Below are 22,528 nucleotides of genomic sequence, written 5' to 3'. Positions count from 1 at the left end.
CATGCTTTATAGATGGATCAATGGAGGCCCAGAAAGGGTGGGGAGTTGCTTGAGGTCGCGCAGCTGGTGAGTGGCAGAGCTGGGATTTTGTCCCTAAGTGACTGGCTCCAGATCTCTAATTGCTGTGTTCCCTGGTTTTCCTCAACCCTGAAGAGCTGCTCCATCTGCTTGTCATGCAGTTCTTTCCAGGTGTCTTGGAATAGGGGAAAGATTTGGTTAGAATGTTCTAGGTAATGAACCAGCCCCCAATATACAAGTGTTGCTGAAAGGTCTCCTTCCAATCCAGTACCCGTGAATTTGGTAACTCATCCCTCCTCTTTTTCTCTCTCCCTTCCTCACATATTTATGAAATTGTTACACTGTGGTAGACATAGTATCTTTTAAAACCTTGATGAAAGATCAATTCTTATAGACCTTATGATCTAGTAGGAGAAACTTTCATTAAGTTAAAAAAATACACACATAATTATCAATTGCAGTTAACACATTCAGAGGAGTAGAGAGATACATTGAACTACAAGAATGAATTGCAAGAGGTCCCAACCTAATCATGCAGGAAGTAGAGAGGCAGGAAGACTTTCCTGAAGAAGTGACACAGAGTAGTATGAAATGCAAAGAACGAACAGAAGTTGGCCAGGTTCCTGAGGAGAGGAAATAAGGGAGGTGGTGGATAGTTATGGGCGGAGGAAACTACAGCAGAAGGAGCTTAGAGGAAGATTGTGTGGGCAGTTAGAATTTGGTTAGTAAGAGGGAAAGCAAGGGAGGATGGGTCTGGAGTGGTTGGCAGGGGCCAGGTTATACATGGTCTTTTGCCCATGTGGAGATTGTGGACTTTAAGTTCTGAAGCAATATTAAGAGCCTGGATGCTTGGCTATGAAGAGAAGAACCACCTTCGGGAAAGTTCTTGACGAGGGTCTTTGCTTTGCTGCTGTGTGTGAGACCACGTGGCTCTCAGAGTTGTTTTGTAATGTGGTAGAGAAGTGCGTTCGGAGAAGGCAATGGCAAGCCACTCCAGTACTCTTGCCTAGAAAATCCCTTGGATGGAGGAGCCTGGTGGGCTGCAGTCCATGGGGTCGCTAGGAGTCGGACACGACTGAGCGACTTCACTTTCACTTTTCACTTTCACGCAATGGAGAAGGAAATGGCAAGCCACTCCAGTGTTCTTGCCTGGAGACTCCCAGGGACGGGAGAGCCTGGTGGGCTGCCATCTATGGGGTCGCACAGAGTCGGACACGACTGAAGCGACTTAGCAGTAGCAGCAGAGAAGTGCGTTGAAAGCAATGGCACCCCACTCCAGTACTCTTGCCTGGAAAATCCCATGGACAGAGGAGCCTGGTAGGCTGCAGTCCATGGGGTCACTAAGAGTCAGACACGACTGAAGAGACTTAGCAGCAGCAGCAGAGAAGCGCTTTGGGACTACCTTTCTCTACTATTAGATAATGGTATTTTTTAAATGTCTATAATAAATGGAAACAGCAAGTGGATGAAAATATTTTCCCCTCTGGCAAAAGACAATATTTTGCTTTTCCTTATTTTACTTGAGCGCTACTGAAAGGTAAACAGAAGTAGGAAATGCAGTCTGACCTGCTCCTGTCAGTACTCAGGGGAGAGATTCTGTTTTGATGGCACATGTCAGAGCCGACACAGGGATGAAAATGAGAGGAAACCTGGTGACCCAGGTGTTCCAGCTCTAATTTATGGAGAACATCGTTTTATGAGCTTCCAATTTCTCCCCTGATGTCCGAGTGGGGAAAGCATGGGCTTTGGAAAGGAGTTCTGTGAGGAGGTGTTCATTTCAAAGTCTGTATTGGTTAACATAATCATGGGGCGATTAGGAAGATTGCTTATCGAACACAGTGAAGGAGATTTAAGTTTTGGTTTCCTATATACTTTTTAAGATCAATATTGTCACATATAGCCAATATCCACATTTGTGAAACAGATTTGCAGTCGTGCCTAAGCAGGAAGGAAGGTTTAAAGTATGTAAAAACTCACCACTTATTATATAGAGAATGTTAGCGTAGGAAAAGAAAGGAAATCTAAGAATTCCTTAGCAAGACTGTGGTCTTTCAAAGTTGAATCAAAGCTGACACGGCAGCATAAGGCAGCCAGCCTGCCACTCTGAAAACTTAGGGTATGGATCTAGCATGTCCACAAGTGTGAGTGCTCAGAAATTGGACTAAGCCCCACCCAAGGCAGGCCTGCCAGTCTGTTCTTTGATGTCGCCAGCCAACCACTGTCATGACCCACCCCCAGGCAACATGGGCTTCCCCAAGCACCCAAGCATTACTGCCGTCTGGCATAAGAAATGGCATCCAGTGAAAACTTTCAATTATATAAGCCATACCCAACTCAGGAGTATCAAGACCTTGCATATTCGTTACCTGTCATAATGGAAAAATGTAATATGGCTTCTTTTTTTGTTGTTGTTGTTCTTTATGTAGCATTTTACTGGAGTCATAACCAAGTAAGCACTATTAAACAACAAAGGAATTTAACATTAATTCTCATTGTGTTTGGGGATCATAAAACCTTTCCCAAAAGCTACTGCAAGTTGTGGCCTTCTCTTCGTAGAGAAACACAGTGGTATACGTGCTTCACCTTCGAGCAAGGAGGTCCATAATTTCCAGTCCATGGTCTCCAGAGCCCTCAGTTATTACCCTTGGGATAAAGGGAAGACTCAGTGATAAGGCTCAGGGAATAAGATGGCCGAATAGCACTACAAAAAGTAAAAACTCACGTCTCTGAATTTTCAGCCATGACCTTGTTTATTTATTTATTTCAGAACCTTGCAGGGGACATAGGTTGATTTTTAAAAGGAAAAAGCTCTCCTAGGGGAGAAGTGCAGACGTGCCCAGAAATAAGTCAGTCATGCCCTGCAGCATTTCCTGAAGAGGCTGGTGTACAGTTAGAGCCCTAACTGGGTCATGACCGTGGTTAATATTGGGTGCTGTTTTCTGGAAGTCTCCCTTTCATGGAGACTCTCCTTTGGGACTGAACCACTGAGAAGTAAGATTCTATTACCAGAGAGTGTGATATAAAATAGAAGCTTCCTCTGATTCTCCTCTTCAGTGGACGGTGGTTGCTGATTATTTGCTACATCACAGATCTGTTCTAGATTCTGGGGACCCAGGTCCCCACCCTCCAGAGGCTTTCCCTCTTAGTTGGGGAGAGAGTAAATGTATATAAAAGATAAATGTCACTACCAGCTAGCATTATCACTGTTTAAGGAAATAAAACCATGGGAATTCCTTTACTCAGGAGATACAGAGGCTTAATTACCTCCTTGTAGCAGCTGTTGTGGAGAAGGCGATGGCACCCCACTCCAGTACTCTTGCCTGGAAAATCCCATGGACGGAGGAGCCTGGTGGGCTGCAGTCCATCGGGTTGCGAAGAGTCAGACACGACTGAGCAACTTCCCTTTCACTTTTCAGTTTCATGCTTTGGAGAAGGAAATGGCAACCCACTCCAGTGTTCTTACCTGGAGAATCCCAGGGACGGGGGAGCCTGGTGGGCTGCCGTCTATGGGGTCACACAGGGTCGGACACGACTGAAGCGACTTAGCAGCAGCAGCTGTTGGGACAGTCTTTGTGATTTGCACCAGCAGCAGCATCAGTGGCATCACCGATTCCATGGACAGAAGTTTGAATAAACTCTGGGAGTTGGTGATGGACATGGAGGCCTGGCATGCTGCAGTCCATGGGGTCTCAAAGAGTCAGACACGACTGAGCAACTGAACTGAACTGAAGCATCAGTAGACTTGTCCTGTCAGCTCGCTCTGCTTTTTTTCTCTCAGTGATTCCATGGCTGTCTAATGTGCTAAAAAAAAGGTAGAGAGTGCTATGTAGAGTCATTTTGAAGAAAGAGCTTTGTTCAAGTGGGAGGGTGATTCTTGAACCTGTGAATTGGATGATTCCAAGGGATGTGGATCTGCTGTGCACTCTAGACCTTGACAAACTAAAGCACAGTTACTCCCTTTAAGGGCTTCCCTGGTGGCTCAGATGGTAGAGAGTCTGCCTGCAGTGTGAGAGACCTGGGTTCAATCCCTGGGTCAGGAAGGTCCCCTGGAGAAGGAAACAGCAACCCACTCTAGTATCCTGGCCTGGAAAATCCCATGGACAGGGGAGCCTGGTGGGCTACAGTCCATGGGGTCACAAAGAGTTGGATATGACTGAATGACTTCACTTTCTTTCTTTCTCTTTTTACTCCTTTTAAAGTCAACCAGTCACCCACAGGTTGGACTCAGAGCTCCTTGTCTGGAAGACTGTCCACTTGGGGCAAGCGGCCTTTGGGAAGGAAGGCGGGTGGGGCAGGGGGTGGAATGTGAAGACTTGGAGAACTGGTGGCTGGTGGACCGGGAGCCAGGAGACGTGGCTGCTGCTGGCTCCATGGGTCCTGCCAGGCGGGCCAGGCTCGGGCACTGTGGTTCCCCTCACTATAGTTTGAGGAGAGCTGGGTAGGAATGGAGGTGTCTAGTGGGGCAGATGAAGCACGGGCATCAGGGACTCCTGCCTTGTGATGGAGCTCACCTCCTCCTGGATATGGCTTCAAGGGAGAGTGTCTTTGCTCTCATACCTGGGAGAACCCCAGAGCAGCCTGGATCCAGAGCCTCAGAAGCAATGCCATCAGAGCTCTGTCTCTGCCCTTCTGTCCTTCTTTCTTCTCTTCCCTCAGAAGTGCTTGACCCTGGGCAGCTTCTTCCTCAGGTATGTCCTCTCTACCTGGTAGCCCCAGCAGCTCTTGGATCCGTCCTCTTCACAGATCTTGGGGGTGAGTCTCACGGGAATGATTTGGATCCTCACTCTGCCTACTGTGGCCAGCGGGTGAGGGGGCTTAGCAAGCTCATGTGTGTATCCTTGGAGCCCAGGACTTGAGGACATCCAGCCTAAATAATGTGGACTGGGAGGGGGAGGGAGGTGGGTCCTTAAAGGCAATCAGGTTGGTATGCTCAGGCAAAAAGTTCCCATGTCCACATGGATGCAGTCAATAATCAGTAGTTGGGAAGAAAGGTGATCAGCCATCCAGAAAATCTGTGAGCGGCTGGATCCAGTTCCTGGTTTGGTACACAGGGTCCCCTCCATTTCTGCAGGGGGAGACTTTTTTTTTCCTGTATTTTTAAGATAAAAGGAGCATAGAGTACAGAATGAAAGTGTATAGTAAGTAGGTTCTTTTTTTTTTTTATGTCAGCTTTCTTGAATGAGTTGTACTATGTAAAACTATAGTAACAAGATGACTAGTTTTAAAGTCAACCATGCTATAAACGATAGCACCCGAATTAACCTAAAGGGTGTCTTATTCATTGAGTTGTAGAATTTTGGAAAAGGACCTATAACACATGCATTACATAGATACATACTGATACTTGGGTAATGAATACACTGAAGAAGTTAAGATAATATCCTCTCCTCCATTTATCAGAACCTAGAATGTAAACAGTTCCTGATCCACACCTCTCTATGAAGCAGTTTCATTTATAAAAACATGCTTTAGTGGTATTCAGCCAGTGCTGCCTTAGTTTCTCCTATTGTCCCTGCTATCACACTAGTGGAAAAAAAAAAACACCTTTGCTTTTAGGGGATCTGTGGTTTGAGTACAAAGGAAGAGGAAGAAACTGGTATAAAAAAGAATGGTTTAGGTGAGCTGCCTGCCCCTGGCCCAGAGACCACACTGGTTGACTTTGCCAAGGCAGAGAGAGGACCAGGACTTCCACTGAGCGGTGGAAGATACTCAGCTCTTCAAACCCCACATTTTTCTTCTGTAAAACTAGGGGAATAGTAAAGCTACCCACTGGTGCTGTTTAGAGGGTCCAGTGAACCAGTGTCAGTTCCTGGCATCATGGATGCTCCATATATACTCATTATCTCTCATACTCCCCCACCCCCTGCCATTACTGCTGTTACAAGGGCCTGGGAAACTACAGCGTTCTCCGTCCATCATAACTTCTTGCTCCTAGAACTTGGGGTGGATATTCTATTGCTGTGTTAGGAGGACCCGTTTGGCAACCAGCCTCCATTTATGACATTGCTTTCCCAGGCAGATAAAGGTGGTAAACTGCTTTCTAATGAACTTTTGGAACCTCACCAGTTTAGGAAGCCAGAGGTTGCTTGCACTTTACTGATAGTATTTTCAAAATGGTCAGCCTTTTTGTACTTGTAAATTTCCCTTCACCATATCTTAAGTAGAATGTCTCAGATAAGGTCACTTTGGGTCTCTTCCTTTGCTTAACATCAATATTTGCCTTACACATAGTAGATATTCCACAAATGTGAAATCAAATTGAATAATTAACATCGTTTTTATATTAAGTGAAGAAAAACCTTTAATTTTTAGAGTACTAGGAGAATAATCAGGGATAGATTACATGGTATGACATAAGTGAACTTTATTTTTAAATTTTCTGACATTTATTGATTGGCTTGCTCATTCATTTTATAAAAATAATATCTGAAATAGCTTATTAGCTGTCAGCTTGTAAAAAATTCAACATATCTCTATTAATTTCCTAATATCTGTATGGTGGGCTTACCTGGTGGTTAAGATGGTAGAGTCTGCCTGCAGTGCAGGAGACCCAGGTTCGATCCCTGGGTCAGGAAGATACGCTGGAGAAGGAAATAGCAACCCAGTCCAGTATTCTTGCCTGGAAAATCCCCTGGACAGAGGAGCATGGCAGGCTACTGTCTGTGGGGTTGCAAAGAGTCGAACACAACTGAGCAACTTCACTTTAATCGGTATGGTACTGAACTGAACTTTTTCGAATAAAAAATTTCATAAATCTAAAACTCTGTTCTGAAAGAAAGGATTTAGTCAACATGTTTTAAGTTTTCCGATTCAGAACAATTATATAAAACCTGTAACAAACAAATGAACCCTTCCTAGGAAAACTGATGTGGACTTTTGTTAGTAAAATCATCAGTTTTTCTATTAAGCTACTTTATAATTGTCCTGAGAAGAATAAAAACATGGTTTATCACACAACCATGTTTGCAGGTTTATGGGGATTTCTTTTTTCAAGGTTACACTGAAATAATCAGTTTCTCAAACAGATATTCTAAAGTGATTTCTAATCTTTCTAAGCACATAGACCATTCTTAGATTTTTGTCCTAGGAACTGATTTAGGCATCTTTATTTTGTTTTTGGTCTTTTTATATTATTTATATTGAAATTTTTGTGTAATTTCCTTTCACTTCCTAAAAGTTAGTGTGATGTTTAAAACTAGTGATGCTTTTGGTACCATTTAAAGGTATCTTACAGAGTGCCTCCCTAGGCATGTAGGAGTGCCTAAATTCCTCAGCCCTTTCACATCTGAAATAATAAATCCCTGTGGCTCAGAGGTCAAAACGTCTGCCTGCAATGCAGGAGACCCGGGTTCTGTCCCTGGGTCGGGAAGATCCCCTGGGGAAGGAAATGGCAACCCACTCCAGTATTCTTGCCTGGAGAATCCCATGGACAGAGGAGCTTGGTGGGCTACTGTCCACGGGGTCGCAAAGAGTTGGACACGACTGAGCAACTTCAATTCCTTTCTTTCTTTCACATCTGAAATGAACTGTGTGCTCTCAGAAGTCTCCTTGATTAAAAAATGTGTCTAAAGATTGTGGAGTCCACAATTATGTAAAGTTTAAAAATAAAATAAAATTTAAAAAAATAAAAAATAAATAAATAAATAAAGATTGTGGAGTCCATTTTTAAGAGCTAAATCCTCCCAAGATCAACTGGTGAGAGCAGACAGAACTTAATGAGGACAGATTTGTGGTGGAAACTTTGGTCCTCCCTAATAGCTTCGTTTAGTGAGATGTCCATCCCTGGGCAGCGAAGGCAGTAGACTGTGATGGCCTCTTGACTGTGTCCCTCACCCAGCATTGCCCTCTACCCACAGGGAACTTCCCCCTTCAGAGGGCTGCTTGGAACCAGTGACTGCGTGATGAGGGGATTTAAAGGCCTGATCCAGGACATCTCTGCAGTTCCAGCTCCAGGAGTCCCTGCAGTTTGTGGCAGCCTCCATTTAAGCCACATCGTGGGTCACCTTCTCCCTCTGCTCAGTCCTGCCCCCTTGCTTCCTTACACGTGTATCTCCCTGGGCACTCCCCTGACCCTCATAAACCGTCTGCAGGCATCTCTGTCTTGCAGAGAGTATTTCCAGGGAAGTCAATCGGACAGACATCACTGTTGACTTTTCTAGTGATCTTTTAAGTTTTAGGAACAAATAAGTAGATGTCATGGAAGCAGTGGTAAATTTTGGAGACAATCAAGAGAAGTTTTGCTGGAGAGGTAACACTAAAGTTAAGATGACATCTATGGAAGGATGAAGAAACACAGAAGTGGCAGAGGAGATGGCACTAGAGGGCAGTAAAGTTAAATGGAGATTGAAAATACTACCCCAATCATTTATTATAGATTACAATTTTTAAGTTTTTAAATAAGTATTTTTTTCTAAAAAAATTCACCATATAAAAATATGGGAGGAATCTTTTTTATAGTCACATTGTGTCCTGGAGGTTCAAGTGCTGCGAAAAATTAGTATAAAGTACATATTAGTATAAACTTACTGTTCATATACTATCTGGTTATAAAGATCAGGACATTGTTTTTAGCTGTCAAATGTAAGAATTCTGTGAATTGGGTTTTCCTTCATTATGTATCAGAGTATAAGGTCTTAAGGTGGTTGAATGCCTTCCCTAATAGTATTACACATTTGCCTGGTGCATAGCATCTTATTGCTGTTTAGGTGTGAAGTTGTGTCTGACTCTTTTGCAACCCCATGGACAGGCTTCTCTGACCAGGGGATCTTCCTGACCCAGGGATCAAACCCTTGTCTCCTGTATTGCAGGTGAATTCTTTACCACTGAACCATGTATTCAGATGTTTATTGAATGAATATATGAATCAGTGAATAAGGCTGAGAGTTGAATGCAAATTCTGGATGTTTTCCTTACTGTTTAGAGGAATGGAACTTCAGAAAAGTTGGAGTTTAATGTGACTTCTGATGCTTTTAACAATTGTTGTGGTTAAAGCCACTGTGTTGACTTTTAAAAAAGTAGATTGAACTTCCAGGAATCTACTGTTAGGACATAATAAAAAGAATTAATCAAATACGTACATAGAATTGTCCATCACTCTGTTCCTTTTAACAGGGAACAATTAGCAGTGGTTCAGATTTTCAACAATAGGGAAATGCTTGAACAGTAAACTCATTGGAGCATTATGGAGTCATTTAAAGGGTTTTCAAAACATTTTTTTGGTATGCATTAAAAATCAACTTTTTTTTTAGAACAGTTAGAGATTTATAGAAAAGTTGCAAAAGTAGTACAGAGAGTTCCCATATACTCAGCATCCACCTTCCCCTATTATTAACATCTGACATTACTGTGGTAGATTTGTTACCGTTCATGAGCTGACAAAAATATGTTTTTGTTTAAAGTCCATACTTCATTCCGATCTCCTTAGTTTTTACCTAAGGTCATTTTTTGGGTTACAGGATCCCATCTAGGACATCACGCTACTTAGTCCTGTCTTGTTAAGCTGCTGTTGGCTGTGACAGCTTTGCAGATTTTCCCTATTTTTGATGACTTTGACAAACTTGAGGTGTACTGGTCAGTATTTTACAAAATGTTGCTCTGTTGGGATTTGTCTAATACTCTCCTCATCTTGGCAAGGGTATATTCTGTCGGCGTGACTGGTCACAGTTTCTGTGGACCTCGGTCACTGGGCTGAGGTGGTGTTTGGCAGGCTTCTTTCTCCTCTGTCAAGTTCTCCACACTCCCCAGCCTCCTTGTGCCTTTTCATGCTGGGCTCTTTAGCAGAAGCTAACTATGTACCACTTATACTGAAGGAAAGGAAAGTTATGCTCCATTTCTTTGAGGGTGGAATACTTATATAAACTATCAGAAATTCAGTGCAGATTTGTCTAGTCTCCCCACTATTTATGTATTCAGTCATAAATCCATATCAATATGGATTTATGGATCTTCATATTATACTTTGCATGATAACTCAATACTGCTTTCTTTTTCACTCAGATCATTTCAGCTTTGGCATCTGAGAGCTCTTTCCAGTTGGCCCCTTGACCCTTTGACAGGCTCTGGTCATTGGGTCTGTTTTTCTTGAGCACTTCTTGATTTCTTTACTATAGGAATCTCTAGGCTTATCTTGTATGTTTCCTGCCCTAGTGCTAGGAATAGTGCTAGGAATTGCTATTTCTCCAAGAACCCCTTGTTCCTTTTATTGGAGAATGGTATTAGAAACCAAGATTTGGGCATTTAAGCGTGTTCATTGTTATTGGGAAGCACTTTTTAATGGCATAGGACAGTGTTTAATATAATCTGAAATTTAAAACTGTGGTGTTGGAGAAGACTCTTGAGAATCTCTTGGACAGCAAGGAGATCCAACCAGTCCATCCTAAAGGGAATCAGACCTGAATATTCACTGGAAGGACTGATGTTGAAGTTGAAACTCCAATACTTTGGCCACCTGATGCGAAGAACTGACTCATTTGAAGAGACCTGGATGCTAGGAAAGATTGAAGGCAGGAGGAGAAGGGGATGACAGAGGATGAGATGGTTGGATGGCATCACTGACTCAATGGACATGAGTTTGAGTAAACTCTGGGAGTTGGTGATGGACAGGGAGGCCTGGCGTGCTGCAGTCTATGGGGTCTCAAAGAGTTGGTCATGACTGAGTGACTGAACTGAAATTTAAAAAACAGTGTCATCTTGGATATGTGAGATGAATTGTGTTTACAAGCTGTAAATATAAGTTCATAGAAAAAGGAAAGATACTGAATGTCAGCATTCATTTATCAAAGTGTTGTAAGGTTTTTGTTTTTTATACTTTTCTCTTTTTCCCCTAAGTTCTGGGTCATGAATCATATACCTTGCTATTAGGGGGAAATGGAGCTAGTGCTTTCCTAACATTAAATTATTTTTTAAAAATAAAATGAGACAGATCTGGACTGTACTTGTAGTAATCATTAAGCTCTTACGTCCTACAAATTCTCATTATATATACTAGGAATTGAACCAGAAGCTGTTATCAACATCTGTTTTGAGGAGAATTTGAGGACAGTTAATGTAATGATGGAAATTTCCCAGCAAACAGCAAGATTGTGAAACATCCTGAGCAGTATTGAAATGATTCAAGAGGGTTATTACTTCTGATGTTAGGGTTTCTTAAACTTCAGTAACTCATAGTTACCGTCATATCTACATACCTGCTGTACAGTATTTAATGCTGTTGTTCAGTTGCCCAGTTGTGTCTGACTCTTTGTGACCCCACAGACTGCAGCACCCCTGGCCTCCCTGTCCCTCCCTATCTCCCAGAGTTTGCCCAAGTTCGTGTTCGTTGCATCAGCGATGCAATGAACAATATTTAATTGTCTCTACATTGATATTTTAAACTTTAGATACATCCAAGAAACTTTTTCACAACCGGAAGTTAAAAAATCTTATGAATGGAATGTAAACATCAGACCAAATCCAATGAAACAATAGAACCATGTTATTAAAGTTAAAAAAAAAAAAATGACGGTTGCCCTGATGTAAAGTCTACACACATATGGTGAAAGTGTCCCGCGTGGTTGTGGACCCTGCTTCACGGCCTTGACTGTGGTTTTTCTGCTTCCTTCTGTGGAGCCATGTTGCTCCTACTTTAGTTTTTCCTTATGCCCCTCCCTGCCGTGTTGTCTCTTGTGTGGGGACATTTAGATAACACCTGCTCATTGGCCTGCTATCCTCAGGGAAGCCAGGCCTGGTCTTCTTGACTTGCTCAAATCCCAGCCTTCTCCTGTACACGCTCTGCTTTGTTGCTTGTTCACAACCACAGTGTAGTCATAGCGAGATGATTTGCTTACCCATCTCTCTTTTTCTTTCACGAGGGTGTGGATCTGTACTCAGTATTTTCCCAGAATGTCAGATAGGGTCTGGCCTGCAATTGAAATTCACTAAATATTGAATGAATAAGTGAATGTAACAGTTCCAGGGTTTTGACTTTTAAATTAGTGTGTGATTTTTTTCTCTCTCCCCAGCTTCTTCTCTCCCAGGTAAAGTTAACTTTGACTAAGCAATGGTGAAGGATAGAGAATAAGGGCCAATTAGTTTTTTGTACTTGTCTGAAGGATCTTTGACTCCTCCTTAGCTAATGCGTTCAAGCTGTTTCCCAAATCAATGGCCTAACTTTCACATAAAGTAGCTGTAATATGACAAAGCTGTAGCTTCAACACATAAAATATATTTATAAAACATATAAAATATATTCATAATTATTAAATTTGGGAAAAGGAGATTGTCTGTGTATCTCCTAAAATCATTTTGCATACCCACAGTAGTATGCGTATCAGACTATGAGTCACCCTGGCTTTAGTGATTTGCATAGTGAAAGAAGGGTGAAGCTATTAAGTTATTTTTAAAGAAGTTATTTAGTTATTCATTTGATTAAGAAATCACATTATTTTTAATTGAAGTATAGTTGATTTACAGTATTGTTAGTTTCAGGTATACAGCAAAGTGATTGAATTATGAATATATATGTATATTTCGATATGCTTTTTAATTATTTTCCATTATAGTAAGTTATAAGGAATTGAAAATAGTTCCCTGTGCTATATAGCAAATCCTGGTTGTTTATCTATTTTATATATGGTGGTATGCACCTGGGAATCATGCTCCCAATTGTTTTCTATGTCTGTGAATGTTTCTGTCTGTAAATAAGTTCATTTGTACCATTTACTTACAGTCCACATATAAGTGATATGATATTTATCTTTCTCTGTCTGACTAATCTTCAATTTGTATGATAAACTCTAGGTCCAGAAATTAACTTATTACAATCACAGTAATACAGTTTTTTTTTTTTTTTACCTCCCTTTTTTAGTCCTGTTTCTGATGAGTAATATTAGTCAAGGTCTAATAAGGAAAGCACAAACCACTCTTTGAGTCTTTGAAGCAGAGGGAACATACTGTGGGGAACTGGCTTCACAGGTCATGGCAAAGCTGAGAAGCTGAACAGGGGACCACAAGGCAAGCCAGAGTTTGGCAGGAGTAAGCAGTCAGGACAAAGTGAGGAGGTGATTGAGCCTTGTGGTTGGGGTCTCCCAGGGAGGCAGGCGCCACGGTGAAGCCACAGGAGACATGTAACTCTTCCTAGAGCCTCCTCGAGAGGCAGAGAAGTCAGAGGAGAGCTATTCTAGCTTCTCCCTCCACTTCCCCTCTATTGGCTGAACCCAGTAGGACATAAGCTGACAAAACCAGCAGAAGCCTGAGCTGAGTAAGGGGTGGGTAAGGAATGAACCTGCCGGCAGAAGGCCCGGGACCAGCCCTGTATTGTGCCGTGCCCTACAATTATATCCCTGTGACCCAATTATTTTATAGCTGGTAGTTTGTAACCTCTTTTCTTTTCCTATTTTGTGCATTCCCCATATCCTCCCCTCTGGTAACCACAAACTTGTTCTGCAAATCTGTGAGTCTATTTTGGTTTTGTTACATTTGGGTTTGTTTTCTAGATTCCATATAGAAGTGAAAACACAGCATTTGTCTTCTCTGTCTGACTTTTTTTCACTAGCATAATACCCTCTAAGTCCATCCATGTTGTCACAAATGGCAAGACTGCATTCTTTTTTATGACCAAGTAATATTCTGTTGTGTGTATATGGACACACACACACACACACACACACACAACACCTTTACCTTATCATCTGTTGATGGGTACTTGGGTTGCTTCCTTTCCTTGGCTATTGTAAATAATGCTGAAATAAACATCTGGGTACATATAACTTTTTGAATTAGCGTTTCATTTTCTTTGGATAAATACCCAAGAATGGAATTGCTGGATTGTATGAGAGTTTCCTTTTCTCCACATCATCACCAAAACTTGTCATTTCTTGTCTTTTTGGTGATAGTCATTCTGACAGATGTGAGATAATATCTCATTGTGATTTTGATTTGTATTTCCCTGATGATTAGTAATGTTGAGTATCTTTTTGTGTAAACTGCTGGCTATCTGCATGCTTTCTTTAGAAAAGTGCCTTCAGTTCTGCCCATTTTAAAATCAGATTGTTTTTTGGGTATTGAGTTGATTAAATTCTTTATATAGTTTGGATAGTAACCCTTTATCAGATGTATTGTTTGCAAATATCCTCTCCCATTCAGTAGGTTGCCTTTTTGTTTTGTTGATGGCTTCCTTTGCTGTGAAAAACCGTTTTGGTTTGGTGTGGACCCATTTATTTATTTTTGCTTCTGTTGACTTTGCCTGAGAAGACCAATCTTAAAAAAAATTGCTAAGACTGATTTCAAAGCGTGTACTTCTCGTATTTTTCTACAAGTTTTATGGTTTCAGGTCTTATATTTAAATCTTTAATCCATTTTGAGTTTTTAAAGTATGGTTAGAAAAAAAGATTTTCATTCTTTTACCTGTAGTTATCCAGTTTTCCCAACATCATTTATGATTAAAGAAATTGTTATTCCCCAATGCATATTCTTACCTCCTTTGCCATAGATTAATTAATACATGCATGGGTTTATTTCTGGGCTCCCTATTCTGTTTCATTGATCTTTGTGTCTATTTTTTTTGGTGCCAATACCATAGTGTTTTGATTACTATTGCTTTGTAGTATAGTCTGATGTCAGGGAGCATGGTGTTTCCAGGTTTGTTCTTTGTTCTCAAGATTACTTTGACTACTTGGTGTCTTTTGTGTTTCCATACAGGTTTAGGATTATTCTAGTTCAGTGGAAAACGTCTTTAGAGTTTTGACAGGGATTACATTGACTCTATAATTGGTTTGGGTAGTACGGACATTTAGTAATAATTCTTCCGATCTGTGTACACAGAATATCTTTCCATTATTTGTGTTATCTTTAATGTTTTTCATCAGGATCTTACAGTTTTTAGAATATAGGTCTCTCACCTTTTTCAGTTCAGTTCAGTTCAGTCGCTCAGTTGTGTCCGACTCTTTGCGACCCCATGAATCGCAGCACGCCAGGCCTCCCTGTCCATCACCAACTCCCAGAGTTCACCCAGACTCACGTCCATCGAGTCAGTGATGCCATCCAGCCATCTCATCCTCTGCCGTCCCCTTTTCCTCCTGCCCCCAATCCCTCCCAGCATCAGAGTCTTTTACAATGAGTCAACTCTTTGCATGAGGTGGCCAAAGTACTGGAGTTTCAGCCTCAGCATCATTCCTTCGGAAGAAATCCCTATTCTGATCTTCAGAATAGACTGGTTGGATCTCCTTGCAGTCCAAGGGACTCTCAAGAGTCTTCTCCAACACCACAGTTCAAAAGCATCAATTCTTCAGTGCTCAGCTTTCTTTATGGTCCAACTCTTACATCCATACATGACCACTGGAAAAACCATAGCCTTGAGTAGACGGACCTTTGTTGGCAAAGTAATGTCTCTGCTTTTGAATATGCTATCTAGGTTGGTCATAACTTTCCTTCCAAGGAGTAAGCATCTTTTAATTTCATGGCTGCAGTCACCATCTGCAGTGATTTTGGAGCCCCCAAAAATAAAGTCTGACACTGTTTCCACTGTTTCCCCATCTATTTCTCACCTTTTTAGTGAAGTTTATTCCTAGGTATTTCATTCTTTATGATAAAGAATGATAAATATTTATGATAAAGATTTATTAGTCCTAATAGTTTTGTGCTGGGGTCTTTAAGGTTTTCTCTATGTAATATCATGTCATTTACAAACAGTGATAGTTTTACTTATTCCCTTCCAAATTTGGATGCCTTTTAACTCTCTTGTCTGATTACTATAGCAAGGACTTTCAGTACTGGGTTGAATAAAAGTGAGAGGGGGCCTTTTCGTCTTGTTGCTGATCTTAGAGCAAAAGCTTTCAGCTTTTCACTATTGAGTATAGTGTTAGTTCTGGGTGTCTCATAAATGGCCCTTATTATATTGAGGTTTGCACCCCCATACCCATTTTGTTAAGAATTTTTATTATGAATGAATGCTGATTTTTTTCAAAAGCTTTTTGAACATATATTGATATGATCATGTAATTTTTATCCTTCATTTTGTTAATGTGGTATATCACATCAATTTATTTGTGGATGTTTAATTATCCTTGCCTCCCTGGAATAAATCCCATATGATCTTGATGTATGATCTTTTTAATACATTGTTGGATTTATTTTGTTAATATTTTGTTGAGAACTTTTGCATCTATGTTCCTTGGAGAGATTGGCCTGTAAATTTCTTTTATGGTGATGTTTTTGCCTGGTTTTGAATCAGAGTAATGGCAACTTCACAGAATGAGTTTAGAAGTACATCCTCCTCATCATTTTTTTGGACTCACTTGAGAAGTTTTGGTATTAACTCTTCTTTAAATGTTTAGTAGACTCCAATAAAAATTTTAAAATGTTTGGTAGAATTCCCCTGTGATACCATCTGGTATCATTAAAGATAACTAGATACCATCTGGTCCTGGACTCTTTTTTTCTTGAGAGTTTTTGATTAATGATTCAATTTCATTTCTAGTAATGGGTTTATTCAGATTTTCTGTTTCTTTATGATTCAGTCTTATAAGATTGTTTATAAGACTTTACTTCTTGTAAGTTGTCCTATTTGTTAACATGCAGTTGTTCATGATACTCTTTTATGATTGTATTTCTGTGATGTCAGTTGTAACTTCTCTTTCACTTCTAATTTTATTTATTTGGTCCCTTTCTCTATTTTTCTTGATGAGTCTGGCTGAAGGTTTGCCATTTTTCTTTTATTTTTTTCAGAAAAGCAGACCTTCGTTTCATCTGTCTTTTTTCCCTTCTGTTTTATTTATTTCTGCTCTTATCTTTATTATTCCTTCCTTCTATTAACTTGGGCTTTGTTCTCTTTCTAATTCCTTTCTGTATAAAGTTAGGTTGTTCATTTGAGATTTTCCTTATTTCTTGAGGTAGGCCTGTATTTGTATAAAATTCCCTCTTAGAACTGCTGCTTCTTCATCCCATAAATTCTGGAAAGCTATGTTTTGAGTTTCATTGCATTCAAGGTATTTTTTACTTCCTCTTTTTATTTATTTAATGGTCCATTGTTTTTTAGTAGTGTTTTTTTTAGTCCCCACATATTTGTCTTTTCCAGTTTTCTTTCCATAATTGGTTTCTAATTTCACACTGTTACAAGTATATCAGTATGATTTCAGTCTTCTTAAATTAATTGAGACTTGTTTTTTGCTCTAACGCGTGATCTATCCTGGTGAATGTTCCGTATGCACTTGAAAAAGATGTGTAGTCTACTGTTTTTAATGAAATGTTTTATAGCTATCTTAAGCCCATGCAGTGTAATGTGTTATTTAAGTCCAGTGTTTCCTTACTGTGTTTCTGTCTGCATGATCTATCCGTTGTTGTAAGTGGGGTATTAAAGTCCCCTACTATTATTGAATAACTGTCAACTTCTCTCTTTATGTCTGTTAATATTTGCTTTTGTATGTTTAGATGCCCCTTTGTTAGATGCATGTAGTTTACAAATCTTACATCCTCTTGTTGGATTGACCCTTTTATTTTTATGCTCTGCTTTGTCTTTGTTATGGGGCTTCCCTGGTGGCTCAGAGGTTAAAGCGTCTGCTTCCAATGCAGGAGACCCGGGTTCGATCCCTGGGTTGGGAAGATCCTCTGGAGAAGGAAATGGTAACCCACTCCAGTATTCTTGCCTGGAGAATCCCATGGACGGAGAAGCCTGGTAGGCTACAGTCCACGGGGTCGCAAAGAGTCGGACATGACTGAGCGACTTCTCTTCACTCACTTGTCTTTGTTATAGTTTTTGTCTTGAAGTATATTTGTCTTATTTAAGTATTTCTATCCTGCCTTTTTGTTTTAATTTGCATGGAATCTTTTTTCCATCCCTTCACTTTCAGGTTTTATGTGTTTATAGCTGAAGTGAGTCTCTTGTAGGCAGCCTATAAATGGGTCTTTGCTATTTTATCCATTCAGCCACTCTATTCTTTCTGATTAAGGCTTTATGTCCATTTACATTTAATGTTGATTATTGATCAGATCAGATCAGATCAGTCGCTCAGTCATGTCCGACTCTTTGCGACCCCATGAATTGCAGCACGCCAGGCCTCCCTGTCCATCACCAACTCCCGGAGATCACTGAGACTCACGTCCATCAAGTCAGTGATGCCATCCAGCTATCTCATCCTCTGGCATCCCCTTCTCCTCTTGCCCCCAATCCCTCCCAGCATCAGAGTCTTTTCCAATGAGTCAACTCTTTGCATGAGGTGGCCAAAGTACTGGAGTTTCAGCCTCAGCATCATTCCTTCCAAAGAAATCCCAGGGCTGATCTCCTTCAGGATGGACTGGTTGGATCTCCTTGCAGTCCAAGGGACGCTCAAGAGTCTTCTCCAACACCACAGTTCAAAAGCATCAATTCTTCGGTGCTCAGCCTTCTTCACAATCCAACTGTCACACCCATACACGACCACAGGAAAAACCATAGCCTTGAGTAGACGGACCTTTGTTGGCAAAGTAATGTCTCTGCTTTTGAATATGCCATCTAGGTTGGTCATAACTTTCCTTCCAAGGAGTAAGTGTCTTTTAATTTCATGGCTGCAGTCAACATCTGTAGTGATTTTGGAGCCCAGAAAAATAAAGTCTGACACTGTTTCCACTGTTTCCCCTGTTTCCCCATCTATTTCCCATGAAGTGATGGGACCGGATGCCATGATCTTCGTTTTCTGAATTCTGATTATTGATAGGTATATACGTAATGCCATTTTGTTACTTGTTTCCAATTGTTTTTGTAGTTCTCTTTTCTTCTTTTAGTCCCTTCCTTTGTGGTTTGATGATTTCCTGTAGTGTTATATTTGGGTTTCTTTTTCTTTGTGTTTTTGTATTTCTATTGTAGGTTTTTGGTTTGTGGTTACCGTGAGGTAGGTTCATCTATAAGTATCTCCCTCTTTATATAGATATATCTATATATGTTTCTTTTTAACTATTAGTTAAATTCAAACAGAGTATAACAGCTGTACATTTTAAAATTCCTAGCTACATTTTATGGTTGTATTTTGTGTTTTATATCTTTTGTTCATCTCTTAACTACATATTGTAGCTTTTGTTGATTTTACAACTTTTGTCCTTTAATCTTTTTGCTAGCTTTTTAAGTGGTTGATCTTAAAAATTAAGTAGGTTTAACTGCATATTTGCCTTTACCAGTGAGATTTTTTCCTCTATACATTTTCTTCTTTTTATGATCTTTTATTTTCTCTTGAAGATGATCCTTTAACATTTCTTGTAAGGCTGGTTTAACGGTAATGAACTCTTTTCGTTTGTGCTTATAGTGAAGCTACATCTCCTTCAGTTCTGAATGGTAGCCTTGCCAGATAGTATCTTTAGTTGTAGATTTTCTCTTTCAGCATTTTAAGTATATGAAGCCACTGCCTTCTGGTCTGCATTGTTTTTGCTGAAAATTCAGTTTATAGCCTTATGGGGGTTCCTTTGTATATCTTTGTTTTTCTTTTGTTGTCTTTAGAATTCTAACTTTGGCCATTTGAATTATGGGATGTCTTGTGTGAATCCCTTTGGGTTCTATTGTTTGGGACTCTCTGTTTCCTGGACCTGAATATTTCTTTCCTGAGTTAGGGAAGTTTTCATCCATTATTTTATCAAATATCTTTTCTATCCTTTTCTATTTATCTTCTCTTTCTGGGACCACTATAACATTAGTCTTAGTACGCTTGATGTTGTTCCAACAGTCCCCTAAAATATCCTTATATTTTTTTAAATTGTTTTTTCTTTTTGCAGTTCTGATTGGGTCATTTTCACTGTTCTGTCTTCCTGGTTGTTTATACAGTCTTCTGTATTGCCAGATCAGCTACTGATTCCCTCTAGTGTATTTTTCATTTCAGTTATTATCCTAGGTGGTGCAGTGATAAAGAATCGTCCTGCCAGTGCAGGAGACACAGTTTCGATCCCTGTGTTGGGAAGATCCCCTGCAGTAGGAAATGGCAACCCACACTAACCTTCTTTGCCTGGAAACTTCCGTGGACAGAGGAGTCTGGCAGGCTACAGTTCCATGGGATTACAAAGAGTCAGACATGACTGAGCACGCGTGCATTGTTTTCTTTACCTCTGATTCATTATTTTTATGTTTTCTATTTTTTTGTTGAAGTTCCCACTGTGTTTCTCTTTGCCTGAGTTAGTATTTTTGTGACTGTTGCTTTGAACTCTTTTTCAGGTAAAATACTCATCTCTGTTAAATTAGGTTTGTTTTGTTTTTTGTTGTTTTTCTTTTTCGGGGGCTTCATCTTATTCTTTCATTTAGGACATGTTCCTGTCTTCTAATCTTGCTTAACTTTCTGTGTTTGTCTCTATGACTTAGAACAGTTACCTCTCCTGGTCTTAAAGTTGTATCCATACGTAGGAATGTCCCTATGTAGACTGTGCCCAGTGACTTCGGAGAAAGGACTGGAACAGAAGCAAGCATGGCTGAGGGCTTCTCCTGAGGTGAGTCAAAAGCTGCCACCTTGGCAGGCTGCTGGAGTTAGAGCTTCTCCCTTCAGAAGCTGCTGCCTTGCAGGGGGTGAGTGGAGAGGTGCCCAGTGTGGGGCCCATACCTCTTGCTCCTTAGGGAGGACCTCTGAGTTTGTGATATCCCTTTCCTCTTTTGGATCACCCACTGGGAGTGTGGGTCATGACTAGATTCCTTCTTTTTTCCTCCTATGTGTCTTGATGTGTTTTTTTTTCTTTATATCTTTAATTGTAGAAGAGCTGTTCTTCTAGTCTTCAGCTTGTTTTCAGAGACAGTTGTTCTGTATGTAGTTGTAGCTTTGGTTTTGTTGTGGGAAGAGATGAGTGCAGGGTCTTCCTACTCTATCATCTTGATCCCACCTTAACACCCAGTGTTTCTGAGTAGGCATCAGTGCCTTGAGCCACAGATAAACCACCTTCCCTTGTACTGGTTTATGACTGAACTTTTTCCTGCTTCAGTACTGGGTTGCACAGACTACTTAGGGAAGGTAATGATTCACTGATCTCTCTGGAAGAATTGTTAAGTAGTTCCAGCACCCAGTCCTTAAAGGTAGGTTGCAGTAAGATGCTAAGGGAATTAACCTCAGTTGTAAATTTCTGGTTCTCTAACCTTCTGCTTTTTAGGCAATGTCTAACCTACCATCTGAGCCACCAGGGAAGCCCCTTGTTCTCTCTACTCCTGTTTAAAATAGGAAGCATGAACTCTCTGATTTTATCTTTTCTAAGAAAAGGGTTAACTTCAGCTCTTGTCAGTGTCCTTAGTGTATTTTTCTAGACTCAAACTTCAGTACCTGTCATCTTCCCATTATCACAGGGCTGGAGGTGGAATCACTAAACTGGGAGGACCATCATGGTTTAGCAGTGCCGTTCAATTTATTCTCTCCCTCCTCTGAATAGAAAGCTCTTTGTTCTGTGTCCCTCCATCCCTACTACATGGTCAAAAAGTGAAAGAATGAATTCTAAGGATGCCCATGTTCTTTTAAAAAAATATCCAAGTATTATCAATTCTTTAAAGTTTAGGTAAATTTTACGTTCCTTAAATTTCTCTGGCGGTTTCCATTTATCCATAGAACTCTCCATCATGTATTGAAAACCAGCTTTGTTGTCAGGACTGTATAAGTGCTGAGAGTACAGATATTATTTAGGAAGACAAGGTAACCATTCCTGGAGTTCACAGTGTAGAGGAAGCTATTTCTTGACCTTTAAGATCTTTATAGGAAGAAGAACTTCTAATGTCTACAATCTCCTGAAACCCCTATTAGTTTAGAATATAACTATGGCTTTCAAACTTTCATCACCATGTCCATGTTAAGAAATATATTTTACATCTGTAAAATTCCATATACACACCCAAATACACATGTATGGTTTAAAACCTAAGAAACTTACTAAGACAACTTCTGATATTTTTTCATTACATTTCATTTTTTATGAAGTTGATGATTTTGACCCCTTTAATTGATTTCATGACTCACTAATAGATTGTAATCCATGATTTGAAAAAAGTTCATATCAATATGATTTGAAATTGTTATACACATTATTATAACAATTCTCTCAGAAACTAACAGACTTGATTAAATCACAGGGCTGGTGAGTGAGGTGTCAGAACTGGAGCCCATATCTTGAAATTCTCTCTCCTGCCTCTAAATTTCTATGGCATATTTTTGATAATTAACTTGGAAAGTAATATATGCAGTGGTTTTTGAAATGTATTTTTTACTGTCTTAAACTCTAAGTATTTTAGTATTTCTTTGTCTTTTCTCATTTTATTTTAAGCATCTTGATATATTATTCATGTCTACGTTTTATTACGGCCCCATAAGACTCAACACAATGTATATAGAAGAGTCAGTGTTAAGTTATTAGAGGATACTGAAAGATGTCATTTGTAGATGATTAGAAAGGACAAAATACTTCATTAACAGTTAAACTTGTAATAAAGATATATGGCTTCAAATTCTGGCTCCCTCACTTACTAGCTGTGTGACCTTAGACAAGTCATTTAATCACCCTGTTCTTCATAGTCTCATCTAGAAATTGGATAATTATACTAATTATCTCATAGAGTTGC

General features: G+C 40.0%; 1 protein-coding gene and 1 non-coding gene across 8 annotated transcripts in view; both read left to right on the top strand.

The window, feature by feature from the left end:
• MCTP1 (multiple C2 and transmembrane domain containing 1) overlaps positions 1-22,528 on the top strand; it is a 559,844-nt gene that overhangs the window by 16,613 nt on the left and 520,703 nt on the right. The gene's annotated exons all lie outside the window — the stretch shown is intronic.
• TRNAW-CCA (transfer RNA tryptophan (anticodon CCA)) lies at positions 17,521-17,592 on the top strand. The gene has a single exon. It is a non-coding gene; the product is annotated as a tRNA-Trp (tRNA).

Source organism: Bubalus kerabau, chromosome 1, assembly GCF_029407905.1.
Source record: "Bubalus kerabau isolate K-KA32 ecotype Philippines breed swamp buffalo chromosome 1, PCC_UOA_SB_1v2, whole genome shotgun sequence".
NCBI classification, from domain to species: domain Eukaryota; kingdom Metazoa; phylum Chordata; class Mammalia; order Artiodactyla; family Bovidae; genus Bubalus; species Bubalus kerabau.
The sequence above is the reverse complement of the archived record's forward strand: the minus strand, read 5'-3'. Positions and strand labels throughout refer to the sequence as shown.